At 38.0% G+C, this 26,348-nt stretch overlaps 1 long non-coding RNA gene across 2 annotated transcripts in view; it reads left to right on the top strand.

Annotated features, from left to right (window-relative positions):
• LOC144305372 (uncharacterized) overlaps positions 1-16,258 on the top strand; it is a 165,265-nt gene extending 149,007 nt beyond the window's left edge. For both annotated transcript variants that reach the window (XR_013372395.1, XR_013372396.1), the window contains 3 exons: positions 12,847-12,989; positions 14,753-14,889; positions 15,429-16,258. This is a non-coding gene — a long non-coding RNA (uncharacterized LOC144305372). The remainder of the gene's footprint in view (positions 1-12,846; positions 12,990-14,752; positions 14,890-15,428) is intronic.
• Positions 16,259-26,348: the final 10,090 nt, after the last annotated feature.

Genomic DNA, 26,348 nt, shown 5'->3' with positions numbered 1-26,348 from the left:
TTTTGTTGACTGTTTCCTTTGCTGTGCAGAACATTTTTATCTTGATGAAATCCCAATAGTTCATTTTTGCTTTTGTTTCCCTTGCCATTGGAGATGTGTCTAGCAAGAATCTGCTGCAGCTGATGTCTAAGAGGTTGTTGCCTGTGTTCTCTTCTAGGATTTTGATGGATTCCTGTCCACATTTAGGTTTTTCATCCATTTTGAGTTTACCTTAGTGTAGGTGTTAGGAGAATGGTCTAGTTTTATTTTTCTATGTGTGGCTGTCCAATTTTCTCAACACCATTTGTTGAAGAGATGGTCCTTTTGCCATTGGATATTCTTTCCTGCTTTTTGAAGATGAGTTGACCATAGAGTTGAGGGCCCATTTCTGGCTTCTCTATTCTATTCCATTGATCTATGCATCTGTTTTTGTGCCAGTACCACACTGTTTTGATTATCACAGCTTTGTAATATAGCTTGAAGTCTGGCATTGTGATGCCACAAGCTTTGGTGTTCTTTTTCAACATTCCTCTGGCTATTTTTTTTTTCTTGTTCCATACAAATTTTAGGATTTTTTGTTCCAGCTCTGTGAAAAATGTCAATTACCATTGATAGAGATTGCACTGGTTATGCAGATTGCTCTGGGTAGCATAGACATTTTAACAATATTTATTCTTCCAATCCATGAACATGGAACATTTTTCCATTTCTTTATGTCTTCCTCAATTTTTTTCATAAGTGTTCTGTAGTTTTTAGAGTACAGATCTTTTACCTCTTCGGTTAGGTTTATTCCTAGGTATCTTAGGATTTTAGGTGCAGTCGTAAATGGGATCAATTCCTTATTTTCTCTTTCTCCTGTCTCATTGTTAGTGTGTAGAAATGCAACTGATTTCTGTGAATTGATTTTATTTCCTGCCAGATTGCTGAATTCTTTTATGAGTTCTAGCAGTTTGGGGGTAGGGTCTTGGGGGTTTTCCACATAAAGTATTATGTCATCTGTGAAAAGTGAGAGTTTGACTTCTTTGCCAATTTGAATGCCTTTTATTTCTTTTTGTTGTCTGATTGCTGAGGCTAGGAATTTTAGCCCTATGCTGAACAACACTGGTGAGACTGGGCATGCCTGTCGTGTTCCTGACCTTTGGGGAAAAGCTCTCAGTTTTTCCCCACTGAGAATGATATTCACTGGGCTTTTTGTATATGGCTTTTACGATATAAAGGTATGTTCTCTCTATCCCTACACTGTGGAGAGTTTTAATCAAGAAAGGATGCTGTATTTTGTCAAATGCTTTCTCTGCATCGATTGAGAGGATCATACGGTTCTTGTCCTTTTTTTATATTAATGTGATGTATCATGTTGATTGATTTGCAAATGTTGAACCACACTTGCAGCCCAAGAATAAATCCCACTTGGTCATGGTGAATAATCCTTTTAGTGTACTGTTGGTATCTGGGTGAGAATTTTAGCATCCATGTTCATCAGGAATATTAGTCTGTAATTTTCCTTTTTGATGGGGTCTTTTTCTGGTTTTGGGATCAAGGTAATACTGGCTTAATTAGAATAAATTTGGAACTTTTCCTTCCATTTCTGTTTTGAAACATCTTCAGAAAAATAAGTATTAGTTCTTCTTTAAATGTTCAGTAGAATTCCCCTGGGAAGCCATCGGGCCCTGAACTCTTGTTTGTTGGGAGATTTTTGATTACTGCTTCAATTTCCTTCCTTGCTGGTAATTGGCCCATTCAGGTTTTCTATTTCTTCCTGTTTCAGTTTTGGTAGTTTATAATTCTTTTTAGGAATGCATCCATTTCTTCCAGATTGCCTAATGTGCTGGTCTATAGTTGCTCATAATATGTTCTTAAAACTGTATTTCCTTGGTGTTGGTTGTGATCTCTCTTCTTTTATTCATGATTTTATTAATTTAGGTCCTTTATCTTTTCTTTTTGAAAAGTCTGGCTAGGGGTTTATTGATCTGATTAATTCTTTCAAAGAACCAGCTTTTAGTTTCACTTATCTGTTCTACTATTCTTTCAGTTTCTATTTCATTGATTTCTGCTCTAATCTTTACTATTTCTCTTCTGCTTGGTTTAGGCTTTTCTTTCTCCAGCTTCTTTAGGTGTAAGTTTAGCTTGTGTATTTGAGACTTTTCTAATTTTTTGAGAAAGGCTTTAGTTGCTATGTATTTCCCTCTTAGGACTGTCTTTGTTGCATCCCAAAGGTTTTGAACAGTTGTATTTTCATTTTCATTTGTTACCATAATTTTTAAAAATTCTTCTTTAATTTCTGGTTGACCCATTCATTCTTTAGTTGGATACTCTTTAACCTTCAAGTATTTGAGTTCCTTCCAAATTTCCTCTTGTGAATGAATTCAAGATTCAAAGCATTGTGGCCTAAAATTATGCAGGGAATAATTCCAACCTTTTGGTACTGGTTAAGACCTGACTTGTCACTCAGTATGTAATATACTCTGGAGAATGTTCCATGTGCACTCGAGAAGAATGTGTATTCTGTTGCTTTAAGATGAAATGCTCTGTAAATATCTGTGAAGTCTATCTGGTCCAGTGTGTCATTTAAAGCTTTTATTTCCTTATTGATTTTCTGCTTAGTTAATCTGTCATTGCTGTGAGTGGGGTGTTAAATTCCCCTATTATTATTGTATTATTATCAATGTATTTCTCTAATTTTGTTATTAATTGGTTTATATAATTGGCTGCTCCCAAGTTAGGAGCATAAATATTTATAATTTTTTTATCTTGTTGGATAGACCCTTTAAATATGACATATTGTCCATCTTCATTCCTTACTACAGTCGTTGGTTTAAAATCTAACTTGTCTAATATAAAGATTGCTACCCTAGCTTTACTTTGATGTCCATTAGCATGATAAATGGTTCTCCTTCCATCCCCCCCCCCCCCCACTTTCAATTTGGAGATGTCTTCAAGTCTAAAATGAATCTCTTGTAGACAGCATATGGATGGGTCTTGCTTTTTTATCCAATCTGATACCCTGTGTCTTTTGATTGGAGCATTTAGCCCATTTACATTCAGAGTAACTATTGAAAGATATGAATTTAGTGTCATTGTATTACCTGCAAAGTCATTGTTTCTGTATATTGTCTCTGTTTCTTTCTGGTCTGTTACTTTTGCTTATAGGATCCCCTTTAATATTTCTTGAAGGGCTGATTTAGTGATCACAAATTCTTTTAGTTTCTGTTTGTCCTGGAAGATTTTTACCTTTCTTTCCACTCTGAATGACAGCCTTGCTGGATAAAGTATTCCTGGTTGCCTATTTTTCTCATTTAGTACCCTAAATGTATCATGCCAGCCCTTTCTGGCCTTCCAGGTCTCTGTGAATAGGTCTGCTGCCAGTCTAATGTTCCTACTCTTGTATATTAAGGATCTTTTGTCTCGAGCTGCTTTCAGAATTTTCTGTTTGTCCCTGAAATTTGCAAGCTTCACTATTATATGTTGGGGTGTTGATCTATTTTTATTGATTTCTAGGGGGATTCTCTGTACCTCCTGGACTTGAATGCCTATTTCCTCCCCCCAGATTAGGGAAGTTCAGAGCTATAATTTTGCTCAAATATACTTTCTGGCCCCCTCTCTCTCTTTCTTCTTCCCCTGGGGCCCCAATAATTCTACTATTGTTTTGCTTTACAGTATTGCTGATCTCTCAAAGCCTTCCCTCATTGTCCATTAGTTGTTTTTCCCTCTTTTCCTCAGCTTCCTTTCTTTCTACCGTTTTGTTTTCTATGTCACTGACTCTCTCTTCTGCCTCATTTATGCTACTGTTAGAGCATCCACTTCAGACTACATCTCAGTTAAAGTATTTTTAATTTTGGCCTGATTAGGTTTTATTTCTGCACTGAGATTCTCTAGTGTCTTTTATGCTTTTTTCAAGCCCAGCTAGTAACTTTATAATCATTATTCTGAATTTTATTTCTGACATTTTACTTATATCCATATCAATTAGATCTATGGCAGAGAATATTACCTCTGGTTCTTTTGCTGTGAATTTCTCCTTCTATTCATTTCGTCCAGAGAGGAATAGATGACTGAGAGAACAAAATCAAAAATATCAACCACAACCTAAGTGAAATACACACCAGACAAATCTGAAGAGATCAAAAACCAAAAAAGAAAATTATGCAAATCAAAAAATACTGAGCCTCTATTATGGCCAAGCACTGCTGGAAATTTAGTAATGAATAAAATAATTTCTGCTCTATACCCCCTTTATTACTACCAATGAAGAAAATATATTAAATGTCAGTTATAAGGTGGTGACTGCCTTGCACAATTCATGTACATTTATTTTATGTAATTCACCCAACCCCTAAAGCAGGCATTGCCATCTTCATCCTATAGATGAGGAAGCTGAAGCTTACTTTACATAATTGGCATGTGGCTACTTTGTTAATTAGTGCGGTCTTGGAACTACGATTTGAAGACCATCTATCTGATTCCATTACATTACTTTTAATGGCAATTTAAAACATGTTATTTTAAAGGCAATGCTGTTGATATAAAATGTCCTGAACAAGCTGAGAAAATAAGTCTAGTTTCAGAAGCACAGATATTATTTATTTTTAAAAGGTCTATTATTTTTTTATTTGAGAGAGAGAGAGAAAGGCATATGGAGAGAGAGAGAATAAGGGAAGGGTAGAGGAAGAGAGAAAAGCAGACTGCCCACTGAGTAGGGAGCCTATCCCAGGACCCTGAGATCATGACCTGCCAAAGGCATACACCTAACCCACTGAGCCACCCAGGCACCTCAAGCACAGATATTATTTTAATCTGTTCATATGTTGTTATACAACAACTGACTGATTTAGTCCATTTTGACTGTGATTAAGCAGACTTTTTATTTCTTTGTTTTAAACCATCAATCCCCAAAGCTGTGATTTACACAAACAGAAACAACACAGAATACACACACTCTCAGACACATAGACAAAACCTGTGAAACTGACAGGTTCTCTATTACTTTGTAATGTCAAAGATGTTATAAAAATGAAAAACATATTGTACCATGAAATAAAGCCATCATTTTATAAAAGAAATTTAAAAAACCCTTTAATAATGGGGTCTGTGTTTCTGCAGCAATTAAATGCAACAAATTGAAAGATGGAAGAAGGTCTCCTTAGCTCAAACTAAAGAAGATTCATTGCAGGTGAAATGAGTTGCTTTCTGAGAGATGATGGACAGAAAGCCGCTAAGCGTTTATTTTCTGTGACATCTTTGGCAAGATCTACATTTAAATCAATGGGTCTTGTGCTTTTGTTCTGGAGTCTTAAAGGCAGTGTGCCGGAACATGCTCTTACTAGCTCATGGGGGCCAATTGGTACATTTTGAGGAGTTTTGCCATCTGTTTGTTAAATCATTGATAGTTTGAAATTAGCTCTGATGGGAATATTTACATCACAGAAGTCAGCAAACGCTATAAATCAAGCAAATGCTCCCCCCTTCCAGGACTAACTGTTAAACATTTACCAGCATACTATTGTTTAAAGATTACAAAATGCTTGCACTTTGGTTATTGGCATTTTCTTGTGCTGAAGGGATCTTGGCTTTCTCAGGGTGTCTTTCTATGGATTAAAATCATTGGCCATATGACATATTGAAAAAAAATATTTTTCCCTTTGTATTAATTCACTTTGGGTTGGGATGAGAAAAGTAAGTTACTTATTTGGGGGGAGCTGTCTTGTGCAGATGGTCCTGTTAATTAGTTTGTGACTCATTATCATTAAGGCTTTTATTATTTCCATTTATCCTTATTCTTCACTCCCATTACCCTCTGCTGTTACTGGCAAACATTCTAATTGATACAATATTTATACTTTTGTGTATGTTCTTGTAAAACATGTACTGCTCTGCAAACATATATTAAGTTATAGAAGTGGTTTATCTCATTCTATTTTATTCTATTTTGAATTTTTACATCCTGAACTAGTATTAAGCATTCTTAATTTGATTGTGTTGTGACCAGCTGTCCTCTGGAAAGACTTCACTAGACACTTTCCCATCAACTATTCTTGAGGATTTCCATGTTCCCACATTCTTGTCAATACTTTACAACTACCTAGCTTTGTATTTCCAGGGTAATAGGTGTAAAGTGATATCTTTTCTTCATTTACATTTCTCTGATTGTTAAATGAGTCAAGCATTTTGTTATATATTTGCTAGCCTTTGGGTTTTCTTTTATGTAAATAGCCTGTGGATATATACTTTGCACAACTTTTTTCCCCATGGAGTTCCTGCCTCTTTATTGTACATTCTAGATATTAATTTCTTATCAGTTTCAGATCCTAGAAAAATCTTTGGAGAAACAAATTTAATTACCCCTAGTGTCTAGGCCCTAAAACTAGAAGCCCATACTTTTATATTGTTTGGTGATAGTCTTCCAGGAGGAAAATTGTGCCCATTGCCCCCCTCCCCTTTGTTCTTTTATCAGGAAAGATAGATTATATTATGCTGCAGTATCAAACATTCCCTAGATCTTTGTGGCTTGAAACACGCAGAATGCCTGAGTGAGAAATGAACATGTCAGCTATGGATCAGCAGAATGGTTCTGCTTGTCACAGTGTCTCAGGGACTGATGGATCAGTCACCACCTCAAGCATTGCCGGCTGCTGAGACAAAGGATAAGAGAATTCTGGAGGTCTGGCATCAGCAATTGTATGCTTGGTCTGGAAGTGACACCAGTTGTCCACAACTCATTGACCAAATGTGGTCATGTGGCCTTATCCATTTCCAAGAGGGCCAGGAAGTATGATCCTGCCATTTTACTAGAATTAAGAGAGATGCAAACTGTCAACAAACTTCACTAATATCTGCCCTTCGGGCTAAAACCGCTATTTAAATGTAAAGATGGATAGAAGTGAAGACGGACACACTAGTGCTTCAGTAAGGTGTGACTTTAAAGTGAACAAATTTTCTCTTCCTTATTCTTGAAGTCTCTCTTTCCCTTTACTTTTTCTGTAGAATCCTTTGTTCCAAGAACTCAGTATTAATATTGACATCTCGTTGACCTCAATGTGTACTTATTTTGAGTACATTGAAACTTGGATGGTTGGCACCAGTGTTTGGCCATCTTGAGACCACCTTGAAGACATGACAAATGTTGCTGGCAGCATGTACCAGATCCCTATTGAAACCACCCAGAGCCTGCATTTTCCTATAAAAGCCCTCAATCTTTTACCCCAGGAGGGTCTGCGGTTTGGAAGACATTAACCTGCTGCAGCCTCCTTTGCCTGGCGAAGTAATAAAACTATCATTCCTCTTTATGTCCAAACTGCCTTGGTGATGTTATGTTTTGACTCTGGAGGAAAGAGATTGGTTTTTGACAGCACGGCCACCAAATATGCTGGTCACCACTTCCTTTCCTGCAGCCAAAGCATACTGGACGTTGCTTGAAAGATATAACCCAAAAGTCACTTCAGTCAGTGCATCAAACTTAAAGCCCAGCATCTCTGAGTGATAAGTAGAATTCTTTACATCAAGTCCAGGCACTGTTCTCCATTATCTGGAAACTATGAAATAAGATGACAAGTTATTAGTTTTTTACACACTGATATACATTGGTGAGATAAGAAAAAGATAACTCAAACAAACAATCCTTTTCAGACTGGAAAAAGAATGGGATGCTCAGGAGTCACTGGCAATTTTAAAACCACCCTGGGAATGTGTTGTTGAGGGTCCTTTATGTTGTGGGTGAGGATGTTTCTAATTAGGGCTCAATTCTGTTTCCTGGGAGGGACTCCCAATTCCACTGTTTGATAAGATCTTTAGTATTAGCTTTGAGGAATTTCTCCCTTTTCCATTATCTTCCTTGGCTACCTCTGAGGAAAAAATTGGAGAATATATCCTCTTTAGAAGTTGAAAGGCTTTCTTAGCCTGTGCTTTAGGGAATAAAGATCATTTTAAATTTCAAATAGTCAATTTAAGTTTCAAATTTTGATTTAGTCTCGTAGTTCTTTGAACTACAACTACAAATGTAACTACAAATCCAAATACAACTTGGATTCTCATCAGTTTGATTCCAATCATTAGCACATGCCAATAGACACATCCACAATTATTTCCAGGACTGCGCTAAGTTCAATCAAGTGTACAAGCATTAAACCTACAAGGATTTGGTGGGAGAATCATAGCCTTTGTCTCTTCTCATCAAGCCATTTTGTCCTCTTAAAAATGATGCTCTGGATGCTATAACCTTAACTAGATCTATGCTCCAAGATAGCTGGAACCATTCAGAGGTTTTAAACTTCAGGGATGCCTTTGATTTGGTTCTTTCTGTAAGGCTGAATTCTTTTCTTTTCTTTCTTTCTCTCTTTCTTTCTTTCTTTCTTTCTTTCTTTCTTCTTTCTTTCTTTCTTTCTTTCTTTCTTTCTTTCTTTCTTCTTTCTTTCTCTTTCTTTTTCTTTTCTTTCTTTCTTTTTTTTTTTTTTGTAAGGCTGAATTCTAATAAGACTTTTTTTTTCTCAAAAGACTTCTCATTTTTATCTTTTACCAGTTGAGTATGAGAAGCAGTGCCTCTCCCAATCCTGCAAGTCCTGGACTTTCCGGATCTTCTGTTTCCTTTCACTGTTGAAAGGAAAGATAGTTGCAAATTAGCCAACTCTTTCCTAAATTGATCTATTTTTTTTTTGTTGACAGATATATCCAATGGTAATTAAAGCTCTCTTTTTTCATTCTCTTTCCTCAGAGATGCAAGTTTATCAAGCATATATACTTCATACCTTCCAAAGTGTCACAGGGGACAATTTTACCAAATGCTTCACCACTGTATAACATGGAGCATTATTTTTCTAGCCTCTGAAGTTTATTTTCTTGCTACCTAGCCCTTAGGCCAATGCCATATAATTTGAGATTTTTGTTATAGTGACACCTTCTTTTCTAAGTAATTGTTTGTATAATGATCCAGGCGTCCTTCTTTCCAAAGGGGATGATTAATGTAGCAGTTAACTGTGAGGTCCTGCTGCTTACTGGAATTTCTTCCTTTGTGTTACTGAGTTAGAAGAGGAAGACAATTGATTCATTTTCTATTAAGGTTTCATATATCTAAGTCGGTTACCGAAGATTACATGTTAAAGTAACACTAAATGAATATCAAAATCTAAATCATCAGTGTCTAAAAGTAATATATTGAATCTCTCTTTCCCCCTTGCTACAATTATAGCAATCTCGAAGATATTCCTCTTATAGTTTGCCTCCTTGCCTGACCCTCCCACACAGTTATAAAGAATAAATAACTTGGTAATACTTGTCTTTTGTCAAAATATACTTACATAATCAGAAATTTTCAGAGAATTGAAAAGTATTGAGGCCACTCAGTCTCCAGCTTCATGGGTTTGCCCTTTCAAAGGTCTTTTTGTAATTTCAGACACTAAAATATTGGAATACAGAGTACAGATTTTGGGGAGATAGAGAAATGAATGATGCTCCTCTACCATGGAGTAACAGCCTCTTCCATAAGGTTGAGTGAACTGATGCCAGCTTCATGTTCAGAGTTTAAGTAATAGGTCTCAGATTCATCCAGCACTGCCAGGGCATAGGAGGTGGATGGAGACAGTAGACATCTGGATAGATGAGAGAGAGCCAAGATGACCCTTAACTAACCACAGCACTGGGCTTGGCATTCAAACTCCCCATAAACCAGATGGTCAACACCTGATCATTGGGTGAGAGAGTACTAACTCCATAAAATTGGTAGATAGAGGAAAATGACAGCATCAAAGAGAAACTCATGAGATCTGTACCTAGAGTAGAGGTTGGCAATTTTTTCCTCTAAAAAGCCAGACAGTAAACATTTTAGGCTTTGCAGGCCATATGTGTTCTCTGTCTCATGTTATTTTTCCCATCTTCCTCCTTCCTACCCTTTCTCTTTCTTCTCCTTTTCCTCCTTTTTTCCTACTCCTTTTCTTCCCCCTTTTCTTTTACAACTCTTTAAAAATGTAAGAACCATTCTTAATTCCTGAATCATACAAAACCAGGATGAAGACTTTGGTGCAAGGGCTGTAGTTTGCCAATCTCTGGTGTAGAGGAATTAGGCCAAATCTCTGTAGGACCGTGGATACTGGGAAGCTACAGGCAAGGTAGGGGACATCTGTAGGAAGAACTAATGTTATAAGATGAAGTCCTTATTGGTTAATGTGTGTGCTAAAAAAAACCAACTGAGGCACCAGCAGTTATGCGGAGAAAGATATGGATATGCCCCCTTTCCCCTTACCGCTGAGTGGACATAATTTCTAAGAAAGGATAAGAAAGAAGCCTAAAAAAGGATTTTTAAATAGAAATGTAATTAAATGATTTTGAACTTGGCTAGAAATAATCATGGAATTGGACCACTTTTTCTACTGCTGAGCAGAAGTGGGGCTCCAGAGCTAAGATGAAATTGGTTATAGAGATAGAGTTTCAATTGTGTTCTTTCCATTTTGATTTTCAAATCTATGCCTGGTTTAAAAAGATGTTTGAACAATCACTAGTGAATTAGAGACAATTAAATATGTCTGTCTGCCAGTTCTCATGTTGAGCAGTCAAGTTTGCACACTGCGTATTCCAGACCTTTTTCATTCTGTGAATATAGTTTTTGTACTACTTTCTCTCTATATATGTCCAAACCACTGATAGATGATAAAGTTATTTATCTTGGAATGCCCAATTATTTTTAACTACTTTATACAAAGAAGATAAAATGTAATTTTTAAATAGTTTATTTCTTTGAGAAATTTTCTAGACTGAAAATTGGGTACTTTTCAAACCAACTCTGGCATCACCAAACCCACCAAAACTTTGAGATACTATAGAAGTTTACTTGATTAGAAAATAAAATTAACACTACCTAGACTACCAGAAAAAATTGAGAATATTATTCTAATTATTAGAGACATTTAGTTTTTTTAATGTACCAAATGTTCAATTATAAAAATAAATATCAAAATGACCCCTATAGTTGTTCTTTGTAATTCCTAATTGGAAGATCTACAAGACAAACAGAGTAGTCCTCAAATCTTGAGCTGATATCTAGACTGGGTTATTTAGTTCTTTCAATGCCTTCGATATTTTAACCTAAGAAGTAGCAGCAATCATGTTCACCTTTGGGCAGTTCATCTTTTGCACTATAATCCCAGGAAAAGGCCTCTTATGGTTTTGAGAAAGTCTAGTCCATGTGCCTTTGGTCTTTATATCTCTCCTTTTGAAGTTCTTTTATTCTACTGGAAGGCACATGTCAGAACAGAGTTGTATGGTTGAGTCAGGCTAGTACATGGTGGTATAAACCAGACTAGGTCTCGTGGGATCCCCAGGGCCAAGACAGACAGGAGCTCCAAGGCTATGTCTGTCAAGAGAGTGTGTTTACACCAACTTCTTGATGACTTGATGCTTTCACTGTCTTTAATTCTAAACCAGCTCAGGTCCCCTTGCCCAGTTCTATCCTACCTCTATAGTACCTTAAAAACTGGACATAAGGAGGTTTAAGGAGTTTATAATTCACTTCTTAGTTTAATGTCCATCAAGACTGTATTGGAATGACATGGGAGCCTTCAGAAAGATTTGAGTCAACCATTTCTCAGAGGGGGTTATTGTCTTAGCAGCATCTCTGTCTATGGGAGGTGCAGCTGGGAACAATTCTGTCCTGGTATGTCCCCAGTCTATTCAGTTATCTTTTGTTTGCCCAATCGTCCGGCAATGGAGAATATGGCAATTAATGGCTCTGGATATCTTGTTCAGATGATTTGGGGCTGAAATTGCTACTTCATTTCATTATCTGCTTTATCTGAGGATCTTGAATCAGCAACTGGCCTGCAATTGAATGTCATCTTAAGTTCTCTAATGGTTGGGCAGCCCAGGTAGCCCAGCGATTTAGCGCCGCCTTCAGCCCAGGGCGTGATCCTGGAGATCCAGGATGGAGTCCCACGTCAGGCTCCCTGAATGGAGCCTGCTTCTCCCTCTGCCTGTGTCTCTGCCTCTCTAGTTCTGTGTCTCTCATGAATAAATGATAAAGTCTCTTTTTAAAAAAAAGGAAAAAAAAAGATCTCTAATGGTTGTAACTTTCTAATTCTGTTAAGAATTTTTTCACTTTTTCAGAGGTTTGGAGATTAATAAGGACAGTGAAGTTTTTGACTAATGGATAAAGCCTTTCATAAACCGTGAATAATTGTTCCTGCTCTTGTCTTTCTCTATCAGTGGATAGAATAGATATGCTAGGATTGCTTAGGTAGAAATCATGAAGTCTTAGCATCTCTCTTTTTAAATTATGCCATTATTATTGCTATGGCTTCAACCATTCCAGAAAATAAATGTCCTATTACTATTATATATTCATTGTCTAGGCAGACAATTTTATAAAATTTATTTAGAGATGCTCAACTAATCCTGTCATTTATGTTTTGGCATGTATCAGCTTTATAGTTTTTTCAGTATTATGTTAATTATAGTGAAGCATGAACTGGGCATATCATCTCTTATTCTAGAAAAGTTTTCCTACTACTATTTAATGTCAGAGGCAATCTGTCCCAATTGTAATGATGTATATCATGGAGGATTTTAGCAAGGTCCATTTGAAGTCTGGAAACATTATACATCCTTCCTGGATTTGACAGACCTTATCCTCATGAATTTTAAAACTCGTTGATTTCCATTTTTTCCCAGAATTTGGGGTCTAATTTTATGTTCCTGTTTATGGACTCTTTGAACTTCTTCATGGATTTTTCCTTTCTGTTTTGTAAATAGGTATTTGTATTAGAACAGTCTGATTAACAGGGTGATCTGCTATTGCAGTCTCTTTTACTGTAAGGCCTCTCTCTCTTGATGACAGCAACTTTCTAGGGTAGAAACCTTTGTGCTTCTTCTTCTTCTTTTTTTTTTTTTTAGATGAAAGACACACAGAGAGAGGCAGAGACATAGGCAGAGGGAGAAGCATGCTCCCTGCAGGAAGCCCGATGTGGGACTCAATCCCAGGACCCCAGGATCACAACCTGAGACGAAGGCAGATGCTCAACCATGGAGCCGCACAGGTGCCCCAACCTCTGTGTTTCTATAGCATTTCAAAATCATGAACTACTAAGCTACTAATGAACTATTCAAAAGCATATTGGTGATCAGTGATAATTTCATTTATTGGCAACTTAATATGCCTTTTGTATGACCACAACTTCAACCACTTGAGCTGATTTGGCTTCTGTTAAGGGATAGGGTTCTACAAGAGAATCTAGAGTAGTTATTGCATGTCCATACTAGTATTACTACTTTTCACTTTTAAGATAAAACCCATCAATTACAAAAAAAGTCAGAATCTGGAATGAGTATGTCCAAAAGATATTTTCTAGGATGGATACTTCTCAAAATACAGAAAAATAACTATGAGATTCTTTCTCTTTCATTAGATCAAGTTAATCATGTTTTTGGATTAAGAATGTTAAATCAGTATTTCTGAATGACTATGAAGAGGAGAAAACAACTGTATTTGATCATTAGTTCAGCCTCAACAGAAAATGCTGGATGTTTTCAGTTAGGAATAGGGACTATGCTGCTTGTGGTACCTCAGATTTGTAGATGATCATGTTAGTTCAGAGCCTCTGAGAAAACAGATGTCAAGAAGAAATTGGAAGTACAAGAGCTTTATCGGAAGCAATGATCCTATGAAATATAAAAGTGAGAGAGATGGGGGATACTCAGGTCAAATCCTTAGTCTATGAAGCAGGGCCAATACTTGTGAAAGAAGAGAAGGAAGGAGACTTGAGAATGAAGCACCTCAGACTGATGTAAATGTCAGAGAAAGTCATTTGCTCTTCTCAAGGGGGAGCTCCAGAACAAAGACTGCCCTTTAAGGAAAGCCCATGTTGGAGCAAATGACAGGGACCTTATACCAGGGTGACTGAACACAATCTGCCTGGGGAGATTGTGTTCTTGACTTGAACACTGTGGCAAATCTCAAAAGCACAGTCCTTGGAGGCTGTCAGTTAACTGCACTCCTTATGGCATGTTTTCTCTCTCTCTCTCTCTCTCTCTCTCTCTTTTTTTTTAAGATTTTATTTATTCATGAGACACACACACACACACACAAAGAGAGAGAGAGAGAGAGAGAGAGGCAGAGACACTGGGAGAGGGAGAAGCAGGCTCCATGCAGGGAGCCCGACGTGGGACTCGATCCCGGGACACCAGGATCACGCCCTGGGCTGAAGGCAGCACTAAATCGCTAAGCCACCTGGGCTGCCTATGGTTTTCTCTTTAAAGGAGGTCCTAGTGAAACATTCCCCTGCCATCACAGCCCACACTTACACTCTGTAGATCCATTGAACACAACAGAAGCAGATTCTCCAGGGTTACTTTACACCTCTCTTCCTGAGTAGGACCTCAGGTGGGAGGGTGGTTGGAATCACCACAATTTTGCTATAGGTGTTGGTCTTGGGGAGATAACTGACATGATGTGTACTTGTTGACAGGGGACCCGATTGTTAACTGTCCCTGATGCAAAACTGTAAAGGAATTTTGTCTTTACAAAATGCAAATGTGAATGAAAGTTTTCTGATTCTCATTTCTGATTGGGACAAAAAAAAAAAAAGATAACATTGTTAAATCTGTAGTTGCATACCATGTACCTGAGGCCTTATCAATCTGCTAGCAATGCTACCAATCACTAGGATCCACTCAATATCTCTAAGGAAGGGACCACCACCCTTGTATCCTTTTTTAGAATGTGATATTGTTTTATATTTTCTATCATATTTGGGGTGACGGTATTTCAGAGACTTCCACTTGGCCTTCTGCTCTACAATAGATCTTATCAACAGGACCATGACCCAATGAGAAGGTTATGTCAACTGGCAAGTATGTCAATCCCAGCTATACATTTGAGGACAAGGGAAATGATGACCACATGCAGAACGGATGTAGAACAGACTGCACTGATGCACTGTAAGTCAATGTGATCTATTTGTTACCTGGGTTTTGATGCCCCATCTCAGCAGTGGAGCCTTTATTCCATTCTATGGATATCAGTATTAATGAAGAACCCATGTCCAAAGGCCCTGAAAGTGTCTGGGTGTTCCCCTTTCCCATATATTCAAGTAAATGGCTATCAATCTTGTTGGGAAAGGACTAGTGGAGCTATTATTAGATGCCTAGGTTTTGCAAAGTTCTTCTTGAGGACCCAGTCACCTTTTCAATCAGTGATTTCCAGATTTTAAAACTATTCAGGACAAGGAACTAAGCAAAATAATATGACTTTAAAATGAGATGACCACCTTCAGCCTCTTGCTCTTTTATTCTTAACTGCTTCTGTGTGCATGTACTAAGCAGTGCTCTTACTATTTTGTCCACTGTAATTCCTTGCAGGCTAAGCCCCCTTAGCTGCCCGTCCAAACTTGCTGGTTGTTAGATTTGGCCTCCTGGCATCCCCATCTCTCTCCTATTATGCTCCATTAACCCCAGTGTTTTTATGTTCTTACTCTTAGTCCTGACTTGAAGAGGAAAGCAAACACTTTTTATAGATGCTGGCATACCTCTCTCCAGCACATTCCTAATGACATTGCTGAATGGTGGTGCATTCTGGACCCTCCTATGGAACAGAATCCTGTGGTGGGTATTCCGGCCTCATAGTCTGGCCAGCAAGCCTACTTCCCTGAGCCTTTTAATCCCTTTTTCCACTGTCTGTCTCAGCAACTCGTGCCTTTTTACTTGGCACAATGTGGTCCAGTACTTTCTAAGAACCATCTAGCAGCATGCTACTGCAACCTTAGGATCCCTGCCATACCCCAGTTAGAGCTCCCAAGTAAATAAATTCTCATTGATAAATGAGAGAGTTTGATCAAACTCTCAAAATCTGTTACAATGGATATGCCCCATATTCTTGTTAATACAAGCTAGATAATTCTTGCAATTCCTTTGGGATCTAATATTGACTCTGTAGGGGTAGAGAGTACAGGGCTGTAGGGGCCAAGGGCAGGTAGCCCAAAGATAGGCTACTTTGGCATGAACATTATTTTGAGTTGAAAGCAATAAAAACCCAGCAGATTAAGGAAAAGCTATTTACCTCCATCCCTCTCCCCCCAACTGCCTGATTATTCCAGGAAGAGAGCTATTAACAGAGATTCCTCTTTACTAAGAAACTTCTCTGCATAACAGGGTGTTTGTTTTCCAAACATTTCCTTTCATTTTCCTGCTAATATTCTCCCTCCCTTTTGTACCTTTGGACCCTACCCCTCTCCTTAGCTCCTGTGTTATGTTGCTTCACTGTCCTTGGAATTTCCAGATCTGTGTGGACTCCCCATATTTCTGTTATTAAATCTGATTTTCTCCTGTTAATGGGTCTCATGTCAATTTGATTCTTAGTTCACCTAGAAGGACCTCGAAGGGTATAGAAAATTCTTCCTCCCAACAAGACAAAATGAGGGCATTTCTTGAGGTGGGAACCCAATGCCCTATGAGGGAGAAAGCTTCTAAGTGTCTTGCTGTATGAAAATCAACTTTCGACTTCAATGGGGAGGGCTGGACCACCTTCTAGGCTCTGGTTCAGAGTATCCACAGAGACACTGTCCTCAGGACACCCACCCATGTTTTTCCCAACATGGACCTATCCTTAATGTACTAGACCCTGTGTGGGATGAGCTTTCAATGGTCTTTAAACCCTCCTGACCTTAACTGTCAGATTAGGTGTTTGTTCCTTAGTTGTATTTGCTCTCCCTCTGAAGAATATAAGGGCCTCTTTGTAAACTAGTGGTTCTCATACTTAGTTTTGAATTTTTAACTGTTTAAGTGTATCAGTTGCCCTCTGTGGTTCATCAATGAAACAGCAATAACCAGCCAATTCTACTTTTCTTGTATGTCTTGTTATCCTTATTATCTTATAAATGCTGAATAGTCCCACTGGCAAGGGTATACATCCATTGAGATGTTTTTCTTGTCCCAGCTAGTGAAATATTTAGTAATCAGGCTTCCTTTTGTCTTGTGTCAGCCTTGCCTCACATACCACTTAGAAGGAAGTCCTTACCACCCAGCCGGTGACTGAATCAGTTCCTGAACCCCATATCACCACCTCCATTCTTGGGCCACTCTAGGTACCAATCGTGTCAGGCTGTGTCTTCTAGGAAGCAGTCACTCATAGCACTCCAACCAGTCTTAAGAGTTAACTTGCTTCAAGCTTATGAACTCCTTGCTTACTGACCTAATTCCCTTTATCCATAGCAGAATTGACTTACTTTCCTTGAGACTTGTAGACTACTGGTCTCAATGAATGAAGGACCACTTTCCCAGAAAATAAGGGCTGACTATACTTGAAAACAGTCACCACAGATGCCTGAACAGAGTTGCAGGGTCATGGGACATATGACTAACTACCTGGGCACTTACTGCTCCTGCATGCAGTCCCCTTCCCTTTCCCCATGCCTTCCCTTTTAAAACCCTCTGGCTTCACCAGGATGAGGAAGATGGTCTTTGCAATGTTTGTCTATCATCTTCCCAGGTTGCTGCCTTTCTGAATAAAGCAACCTTTCCTCTCCCACATCACTTGTCTCCCAAGTATTGATTTTTGAGTTAGAGCAAACAGCTCAAAGTTTGGAAATGATTCTGCATCCAGTAACATCACCAAGACAGACATAAAAATGCATTAATTTTATTGCCGGTAATGGCTATGAGACATAAAGGAGAAAGCAGGAATAGGGAAAGCCTTCAGACTACAACTCAAGTCTGACACTTTATGAAATAAAGCCAGGAAGGAAAGGGGATTGGATAGAAATAGCATGCAATTGAGGTGCAGCGTTGAATCTCTGGGATCCCAAGAGAGAGATCCAGAGCTAAGATTGCCAATCATAGGAGGCTTGCACCAGACAAAATAATCATACATTCATATCCCTGTTTCTCTGTGTCATTGGCTGGGAGCCATTCGGAAGGGCTTTCTTCAGCTCAAACAGCAGCAGATCCTAAAGATGCTTCAAGAATAGGTTTTCAGTGATCTGTACCCCTCATTACAGGTTCTCTCTTAAAGGGAGATCTGAGCCATGCACTTTTGTACTTTCCAACTGCCAAATTAGGTATAGACTAGAAGCTAGGCATTACTTTTTACATTTCAGATTCTTTATCTGGGATCATTTCTCTTCTGTTTGAATAACATTTATTAGAATTTACTTAGTGATGTTATTCTGATTATAAAACAGTTTTTTAAAGATTTTATTTATTTATTCATGAGAGACACACACACACAGAGAGGCAGAGACACAGGCAGAGGGAGAAGCAGGCTCCATGCAGGGAGCCTGATGTGGGACTCGAACCCAGGTCTCCAGGATCAGGCCCTGGGCTGAAGGTGGCGCTAAACCACTGAGCCACCTGGGCTGCCCGTATAAAACAGTTTTTAATGCTTTTTTTCTTGAGCATGTCTCTAGGTATAGAATGATAAGTTGTCTTTTCTCCCCACTTTAAATATATTATTTCACTCTCTACTACCTTCTATGATACTCTTAAGAGTTCAACCATCATTCTAATGGCCTTTATTTTGTAGACTATCTTTCATTTCTAAGTACTTTTACAATCCATCTTACTTCAACATTTATGATGTGTCAAGGTGTGGTTTTATTTTTATTGCTTTGGACTTCTTGGGAGTCATGGCTTTTTAATAATTACAAAAAAGTATCATCTAGTCTTTGTTTCTTCCTCATGCTTTCAAGTCCTTCTAGAACTCCAATCAGACAAATGTTAGGCTTTTCTATTCTCCATGTCTCTCCTCTATTATATTTATACATCAGTCCTTCTTGAATGCATTTTGGAAATTGTCTTCAAATTATACTTCCAGTGTAGAGGGAGCAAAAATATAATTAATCATCTTTTTAACTCATACACTGAATTTTACATTTTATGTACTGTATTATTTTTCATATTCTCTTTGGTTACATTTTACATTTCTTGGTTGCTCTTTAAAATCTAATATTTCTAGCACATTTTCAAGGATCTCATTTCTTTAAACATATTTTCTTTTTAATCTGATTGATAATTCTGATATCTGAAATCCTTGTGAGTCTATTCCTGCCAGTTCTTAGTCATAATATGTTTTCATTATGATTGTGTGGTTCATATTTTGGAGTGTGTATGCAGATATGCAATTTCCTGTAATTCTTAGAATTCTGGATTGCTAAATTCCTCTAAGAGGATTGATGTTTTCTTTTCTCATATCCTGGAAGTATGATTAATCTCAAAGCAGATTAAATTCTGCCGTGTTTGGGGTTTCCTTAAACCACACAAAGAACTTGAATGTAGACCGTAAACTTGAGGATGGACTAGTTTATGTTTATGTATTCTCAGGGAAGAATTCATCTTCTCTCTTCTTCACTTAGCACCAAGTTTGAGAAAGCATGTTTCCTTGATGTCATCTTTTCTGGCAATGTTTTATTTTGTTTTGTTTCTTATATCCTAAAGAAGTCAAAATTTTGTGCAGGGATATATTAGATTCCCTAAGTGGATGGGCCATACATTTATTTCTTCCTCATATTAGCTCACACAGAAGCAGCTAAAGAATCTCCATGGTTCCATAGAAACTGACAAGTCAAGAGATTCATTTGATAGCTGCTTATCTAGCATTTCTGGTTTTAAATAATTTGAGGAATATTTCATATTCCTTAATTTTGTATCAACCTATTGATACTTTACAAAAGATATTTTTATATTTCTATTTATTCTATTAGATTAAATATCCTCTCCTTAGAGAAACATTGTTTAGGATATTTAATATACCATACTTCTGGAATATAAATACTGATAACTCTTTATCTGTTATGTGTTTCATGGAATCCCAATTTTTTTCCCCAACTGTTCTCACCGGAAAGTAAGATTGCATATTTTGGTAACTGGATACTTTCAAATCAATTTTAATACAACTCTAACTTACCCAAAAATATTCTTGTGAAGAAAGCTTCCTGTTGAGGAGAAGGGAAAAAAGGTAACATATGCTAGGAAGACAAACCTGTTTGTCATGAAAGAGGTTTTTTGTGTATTTTTGTTTTCAAGCCAACTTGCTACTTGCCTTTGTACCTCATTCAATCTTGATGTGAACAAAATGTTTACCTCTTTCTGATTTATCCATATTCTGTTCTTCTATAGCTCTGTGTTTCTTTCTATTGATCTTTTCTGATCTTCTCCCCTACCATCCCCTAGAGTCAAAATTCTAAGCTCTCTCTTTAATGCTCTTGTATTAGGGGAGCATTCAGTCCTTTGGAAAATAGAAACATGCATTTGTAAGGTTCCCATTTGCATTATTTTTCCTGCGAAAGATGCTGAAGGACAAAAAATTTTCTACTGACCCTTGAAAGACTTAGCCCCAACTCCTCCCCTCCACCTTTTAGTCCCACCAATGGCTGCTACACCACAACCCCGATTTTGTTGCCCCTGCATCTTGTCCCATGATTAACATAGCCTCAGTTTCTCATATTTTTCAAGGTTTGAATAATGAAATCTTTTTTTAAGAAAAGATTTTGTTTATTTATTCATGAGGGACACACAGAGAAAGGCAGAGACATAGGCAGAAGGTGAAGAAGGCTCCATGAGGGGAGCCTGATGAGGAACTCCATCACAGGACCCCAGGATCATGACCTTAGCCAAAGGCAAACGCTCAACCACTGAGCCACCCAGGTGCTCCTGAACAATGAAATCTGATCTTCCTTAAAATAGTCTATAAAATCTTTATATGTCTTGCTCCCTTAGAACATTCAACTTGAGCACTTACCAGATTGCAACTTTTTTTTTTTTAAGATTTTACTTATTTAATCATGAGAGACACACAGAGAGAAAGAGGCAGAGACACAGGCAGAGGGAGAAGCAGCCCCCATGCAGGGGGCCCGACGTGGGACTCAATCCCGGGTCTCCAAGATCACGCCCTGGGCTGAAGGCGGCGCTAAACCGCTGAGCCACCCGGGCTGCCCTCACATTGCAACTTTTAAAGCAATTGTTTGAGTTACTCCTTTTGCTTGTTTTCCTTCTTTCACACTCCTTTTGTTTTTTGTTTTTTTTTTTTTTTTAATTTTTATTTATTTATGATAGTCACAGAGAGAGAGAGGCAGAGACATAGGCAGAGGGAGAAGCAGGCTCCGTGCACCAGGAGCCTGACGTGGGATTTGATCCCGGGTCTCCAGAATCGCGCCCTGGGCCAAAGGCAGGCGCCAAACCGCTGCGCCACCCAGGGATCCCCACACTCCTTTTGTTTGGTAAATGCTTATTAGTTACCAGGCAATGAGTATCCTTGGTGGTAGAGTGACAGAGTGAAATAGGACTCCTGTCCTCAAGGAAATTTTTGTTTTATTTTGTTTTTAATAGAGAGGTAAATAGTTCCTATGTGATTTGAGACATTCGTCACATTTCTTGGTAACTGAAGTAATATAATCCAAGATTGAGTAAACTTGAGCTCTACAAATGATAGGAGAAAAGAATAAATGTGGGTGCATCTGATTCATGTGGAGATGGTAAGCCATGGAAGTTCCTTCTACAACATGCAGAAACAAAACACATTTCCAATAAGGAAGACATCTGATCTTCATGTAAAATAGGCTGCTCTTAAGGAATCTTATCCTTCAACTCTCTTCCAAAGTGGGGAAGGAGATTCTGACAAATTTATATCTTCCAGAAAAATGGGCATGTGAAAGTTAGGTGGGCTCATTTGCTGTATTTTAGGAAATGTAAATATTTTAAACAGATCACTGGGGTAGCAATCAAATCACCATATTTGAAGTTCCTCAAAATATCTGAGAAAATCTTTACCTTCAGATGACTTTGACTTGTGAGGCGCTCAAAGCTGAACCTAAATTAACCTCAGGGTTTGACTGCATACCTTGCAATTGTCACCAGCTCTAAAACTGCAATTATTTAATAAGGTAAAGAAATTATCATTGTGTACTACATTGTTATAAAGGTCTAAAATTAATTAAAAGTTAGAGTTCTTCACCCAATAAGTTATATCCTTTTGGAAAGTTGTAGATTTGCTTATGCATACCTCTCATCCAAGAATCTAATGTAAGTGAAATAAGACTGTACACTACCCTAGCTATGTACCTATATTGCTATCTTATAGTCAAGGGAAATGTGCTTTGTGACTACTAGGGTCTTATCTTTTCCTTGGGAGTGGCTGTAATTCCCTTGTGCTATCATCCTTGGCTCTGCTGACAGTTATCTCCACTTCTGTTCTGCTGGCCTCACTATAATTCTAGTTTACTCTGCTTTGGAATAGAGAAAAAGGGGGGCAGCCCGGGTGGCAGCCCGGGTGGCTCAGTGGTTGAGCACTGCCTTCGGCCCCGGGCCTAACCCTGGGGTCACAGGATCAAGTCCCGTGTCGGGCTCCCTGTGTGGAGCCTGCTTCTCCCTCTGCCTGTGTCTCTGCCTCTCTCTCTCCCTCTCTCTCTGTTTCTCATAAATAAATAAATAAATAAATAAATAAATAAATAAATAAATAAATAAAATCAATCTTAAAAAAATAGAGAAAAAGGGGGTAAAGACGGGGCAATACTGGTAATAATGACAGGATATTATTGTATTATTGCAGTTAGTATGCCCTCTATTTCTTTGGTACCAGGTGAGGGTATCACTTAGAAGAGGTGTTTGTATATGTAACCACTCTGTTCCTATGAGGGAGATATCAAGTGTTATCCCTATTCTATTACTGAGGAAATGGCCCTGTTGCTGAGGATTGGCCCAAAGACATAGTGTAAAATCACAAAAATCACAAAAATATAGCGGGGTGGGGGGTAGCTTGCATTTGAGTAGACATTTGAGTGTCTCTATGCTAGGAGCTTTGCTAGCAAAATCAAATGTCTTTATAGGGCAAAATTGCCAACTCCAAGGGGGAGTCAGGAATGGCATTAAGAGAATATAAAGGTCTAGCAGATACTGAGTCTCCTCGGAACCAGAAGATTCAGAGGAAGTCTTGTAACATGCACTTGAAAGATCAGATGACTGGTAGCACAGTTTCATTTAAAAAAGAAGCAGTGTCTGTAATGAGTCAAGCACCTTACAAATGGTCTTATTTACTCTCCTGTACTGCCCATGAGGTAGATGTTTTCCATGTCTCAGAGATAAGGAAACTGTGATAAAATGATCAAATAGCTAAAGTGACGGTGAAGAATTTCTGCTTCCAGGAAGATCAAGTGGAAATACTTATCTCTTTTCCTCCCACAAAGCACGAGAAAACCCCTGAACACTTTATATAAAACAAATAGAAGGCTCTGAAAAATAGAAAGAAGAAGGACAATAGACTAGGAACCCTAGGACCCACAGAGTGACAGTATGGAAAATTCTCTGGGTTTTCTTTTAGCCTCATATACCCTACACTTGAACCTTAAGAGGTTGGCGACCCAGAAATGCCAACAGTCCTAGACCAAAAGGCCCAAAGGAAAGCCTTTTCTCTCCACTAAAAAGACCAGGAAAGAAGAAACCTGGCAAAACAGACAACTTTGGACAATAACCTCTCTTATCCATGTCAAACATTACAGAAAAACTGTAGTGGAGAGGCTAGACTTCTATTTTCTAGAGGCTGTAAGAAAATGCCACACCCTCCCACTGGGCTTGTGTCAGGGAAAGCTGAATGGTCTACAGACTTGCATCCCTTCTAGGCAGTAACCAGAAACGTGCCCACACGCGTGGCAGTAGAGACTATGTGGGAGCATGGACTTTCACCTCTACTTGGTAGTAATGAAATGGCATCCCCTACCTTCCCTTGCTGGATCTGTGTCAGAAAAAGCCAACTAAAATACAACGTAAAAATAAGATCCAGAGTCTTATAAATTATAGAGATGGAGAACAGATTAGTGAATGTCAGGGATTAGATAGGATGAGAGAAGGTGAGGTGCATGTGGCTATAGAAATTCAGTATGAGAGATCCTTGTGGTGATTGACATGTTCTGTATCCTGACTGTATGAATGCCAATACCCTAGCTGTCATAGGACTGAACTGTGTTCCCCCACAACCCATCAAATTCTTATGTTGGAGTTCTAACCCCAGTACCTCAGAATTTAACTGCACTACCTCAGATGTAACCCTATTTGGAGATCAAGTCTCTAAAGAGTTACTAAATTTGAAATGAGGTCATTAGGGTTGGTCCTAATATAATATGACTAGTTTCCTTAAGAAAAAAGGAAATTTGAACACAGACACATATAGAATGAAGATACTATGAAGACACAGGGAGAGGATAGCCATTTACAAGCAAAGAGAAACTGTCCCTGCCAACACCTTAAGGTGTTCTGCTCACCTGAACTTTAGCTTCTGAGGCTAAGAGGCTTAGAAGAAACCAACTCTGTGGACAGCTTGTTTTCAGACTTCAGCTTCCAGAACTGAGAGGAAATAAATTTCTGTTTAAAACCACCAAACCTGTAGTACTTTGTTATGGCAGCCCTAGCAAACTAATATGCTAGTTATGATATTGTGCTTTAGTTTTGCAAGATGTTCCAGGAAAATTGGGTAAAGGGTACATGGGATCTTACTGTATTGTTTCTTATAACTGCATGATGATCTCAATGTAAGGTTTTTTTTTAAAAAAAGTGATTCTGAGATCCACATTTCGATCTCTCTGTTGCTAAAGTTTATACTCAAAATTGACTCAAACTTTTGACTCAGTTCGATGTCAGAGGACCATCAATTCTGAGGCTGAGTTAAAAATTCAAACTATGAATTCAAATTTAGGTGATTGGCATGGCCACTGACCTAGAGTATTCGTAGCAATAAGTCAATATGTAGCACTTTGCCATGGGTTTTTCTTTATTGTAGAGCAATATTCCAACTACTTTCTTCCTTACAGTAATAACCATATCTCATTGGTGAGTAAAAATACCTCACCAAGCCTTAAAGGTAATTGATTTGCCCCAGGTTCTGTGACTTTCCAAAATTGTCATATGGCATAATTTTGAGTGCAACTATTTCATAGTGACTAGGAAAAAAATTGCTTTTAAATAGATATTTTTGGTACCATGTAGACCCTAAATGCAAGCTACTTATGTTGGGTACTCAACTGAAAAATAGTAATCTGAATAAAGAAATAATAATCCATTTCCATACTTAAACAATAAAAATCCAAAAGGTAAAAACTTTGAGCTCGGGATTGTCTCTGTTTCTTATGTGGTAAGGGATTTTCATAAGGAGTTTTTAGAGGTAATTTTCATTTTGTGAGTGTTTTGCTTTATATGCTGACTTTAGAAATTAACCTCCTCATAAAATCCAATCCCACTTCGGTATTTTGACACTTCTTTTGTCTGAAAGCATTCATTAACATTTCGCATAATTGCCCCATTTCCAGAGCAAGTATATAATTTCCTGCAGAGTGAAGACTTCGTGATGCATATCCAATAAAGTCCATCCTGTCTGCTAGTGGTTGATGCCTTAGTCTTACCATGGGCTTGAAAGAGATTTTTCTGTCATGGATCATATTGGATTCTATTGAATCTTGTTGGCCATCTGCACCATTAAAATGTGGCCACCAGTAGTGGCCATTTGATTTTTTTAAAAAGATTTTATTTATTTATTCATGAGACACACACACACACACACACAGAGAGAGAGAGAGAGAGAGAGAGAGAGAGGCAGAGACACAGGCAGAGAGAGAAGCAGGCTCCATACAAGGAGCCTGATGTGGGACTCGATCCTGGATCTCCAGGATCATGCCCTGGGCCAAGGCAAGCTCCCAACCACTGAGCCACCCAGGTGTCCCTGGCCATTTGACTTGTAAGTTAACTAGTCTTCACTCATTGTTGCTCTCCAATGACTTACTGGCTCTTTTCTGACTATATACTGTTAGTGGTTATTGTAAATTCAACATCTAGAATTTCAAGCAAAATTAATTAAAATATTTTCACAACCTTTTTTTTACCAAGATAATAATGAAAATATGAAACTAATTTTGATAATAATATTAGAGGACAGAGAAAGCCATGGTAATGTACCTATGAGAACTTATATTCTCGTGAAATAGGAAGTCAAAGAATGGGCTTATGGAAATGAAGATATTTTACTTTCTGACTAAAAAGTAAATTGTTCAGAGCTTCAAGAAGAATTTTTAGAAATTGGATATGCATATTTCTTCCTAAGTATTACGAGCAATTATGGAAACAGTTTTCATGTTATTTTTCAACTGATGTGACTTATTATTTTTTATGTTCAAACAAACTGCAACTTATAAATTCTCTAATACTTAGATCATATGGATAACTCTGGTAGTGAGTCTGTAGAATAGCAACTGATAACTTTTTATAGGTAATTCTATTTTAGGCCTTGAAAGAAATGGATTCCTTGGCGACTCATGTAGACTGTACATATGTGCTTTAGGAAGGGCATGACAAAACCTCCATCAGTTGTTCTGCAGTGACAGATATTTCAGTTGATAGATCTAAATTCCAGAAGCTATGTCTTAGCTTCC

This window comes from Canis aureus, chromosome 35 (assembly GCF_053574225.1).
Source record: "Canis aureus isolate CA01 chromosome 35, VMU_Caureus_v.1.0, whole genome shotgun sequence".
In the NCBI taxonomy this organism is placed as follows: domain Eukaryota; kingdom Metazoa; phylum Chordata; class Mammalia; order Carnivora; family Canidae; genus Canis; species Canis aureus.
The sequence above is the reverse complement of the archived record's forward strand: the minus strand, read 5'-3'. Positions and strand labels throughout refer to the sequence as shown.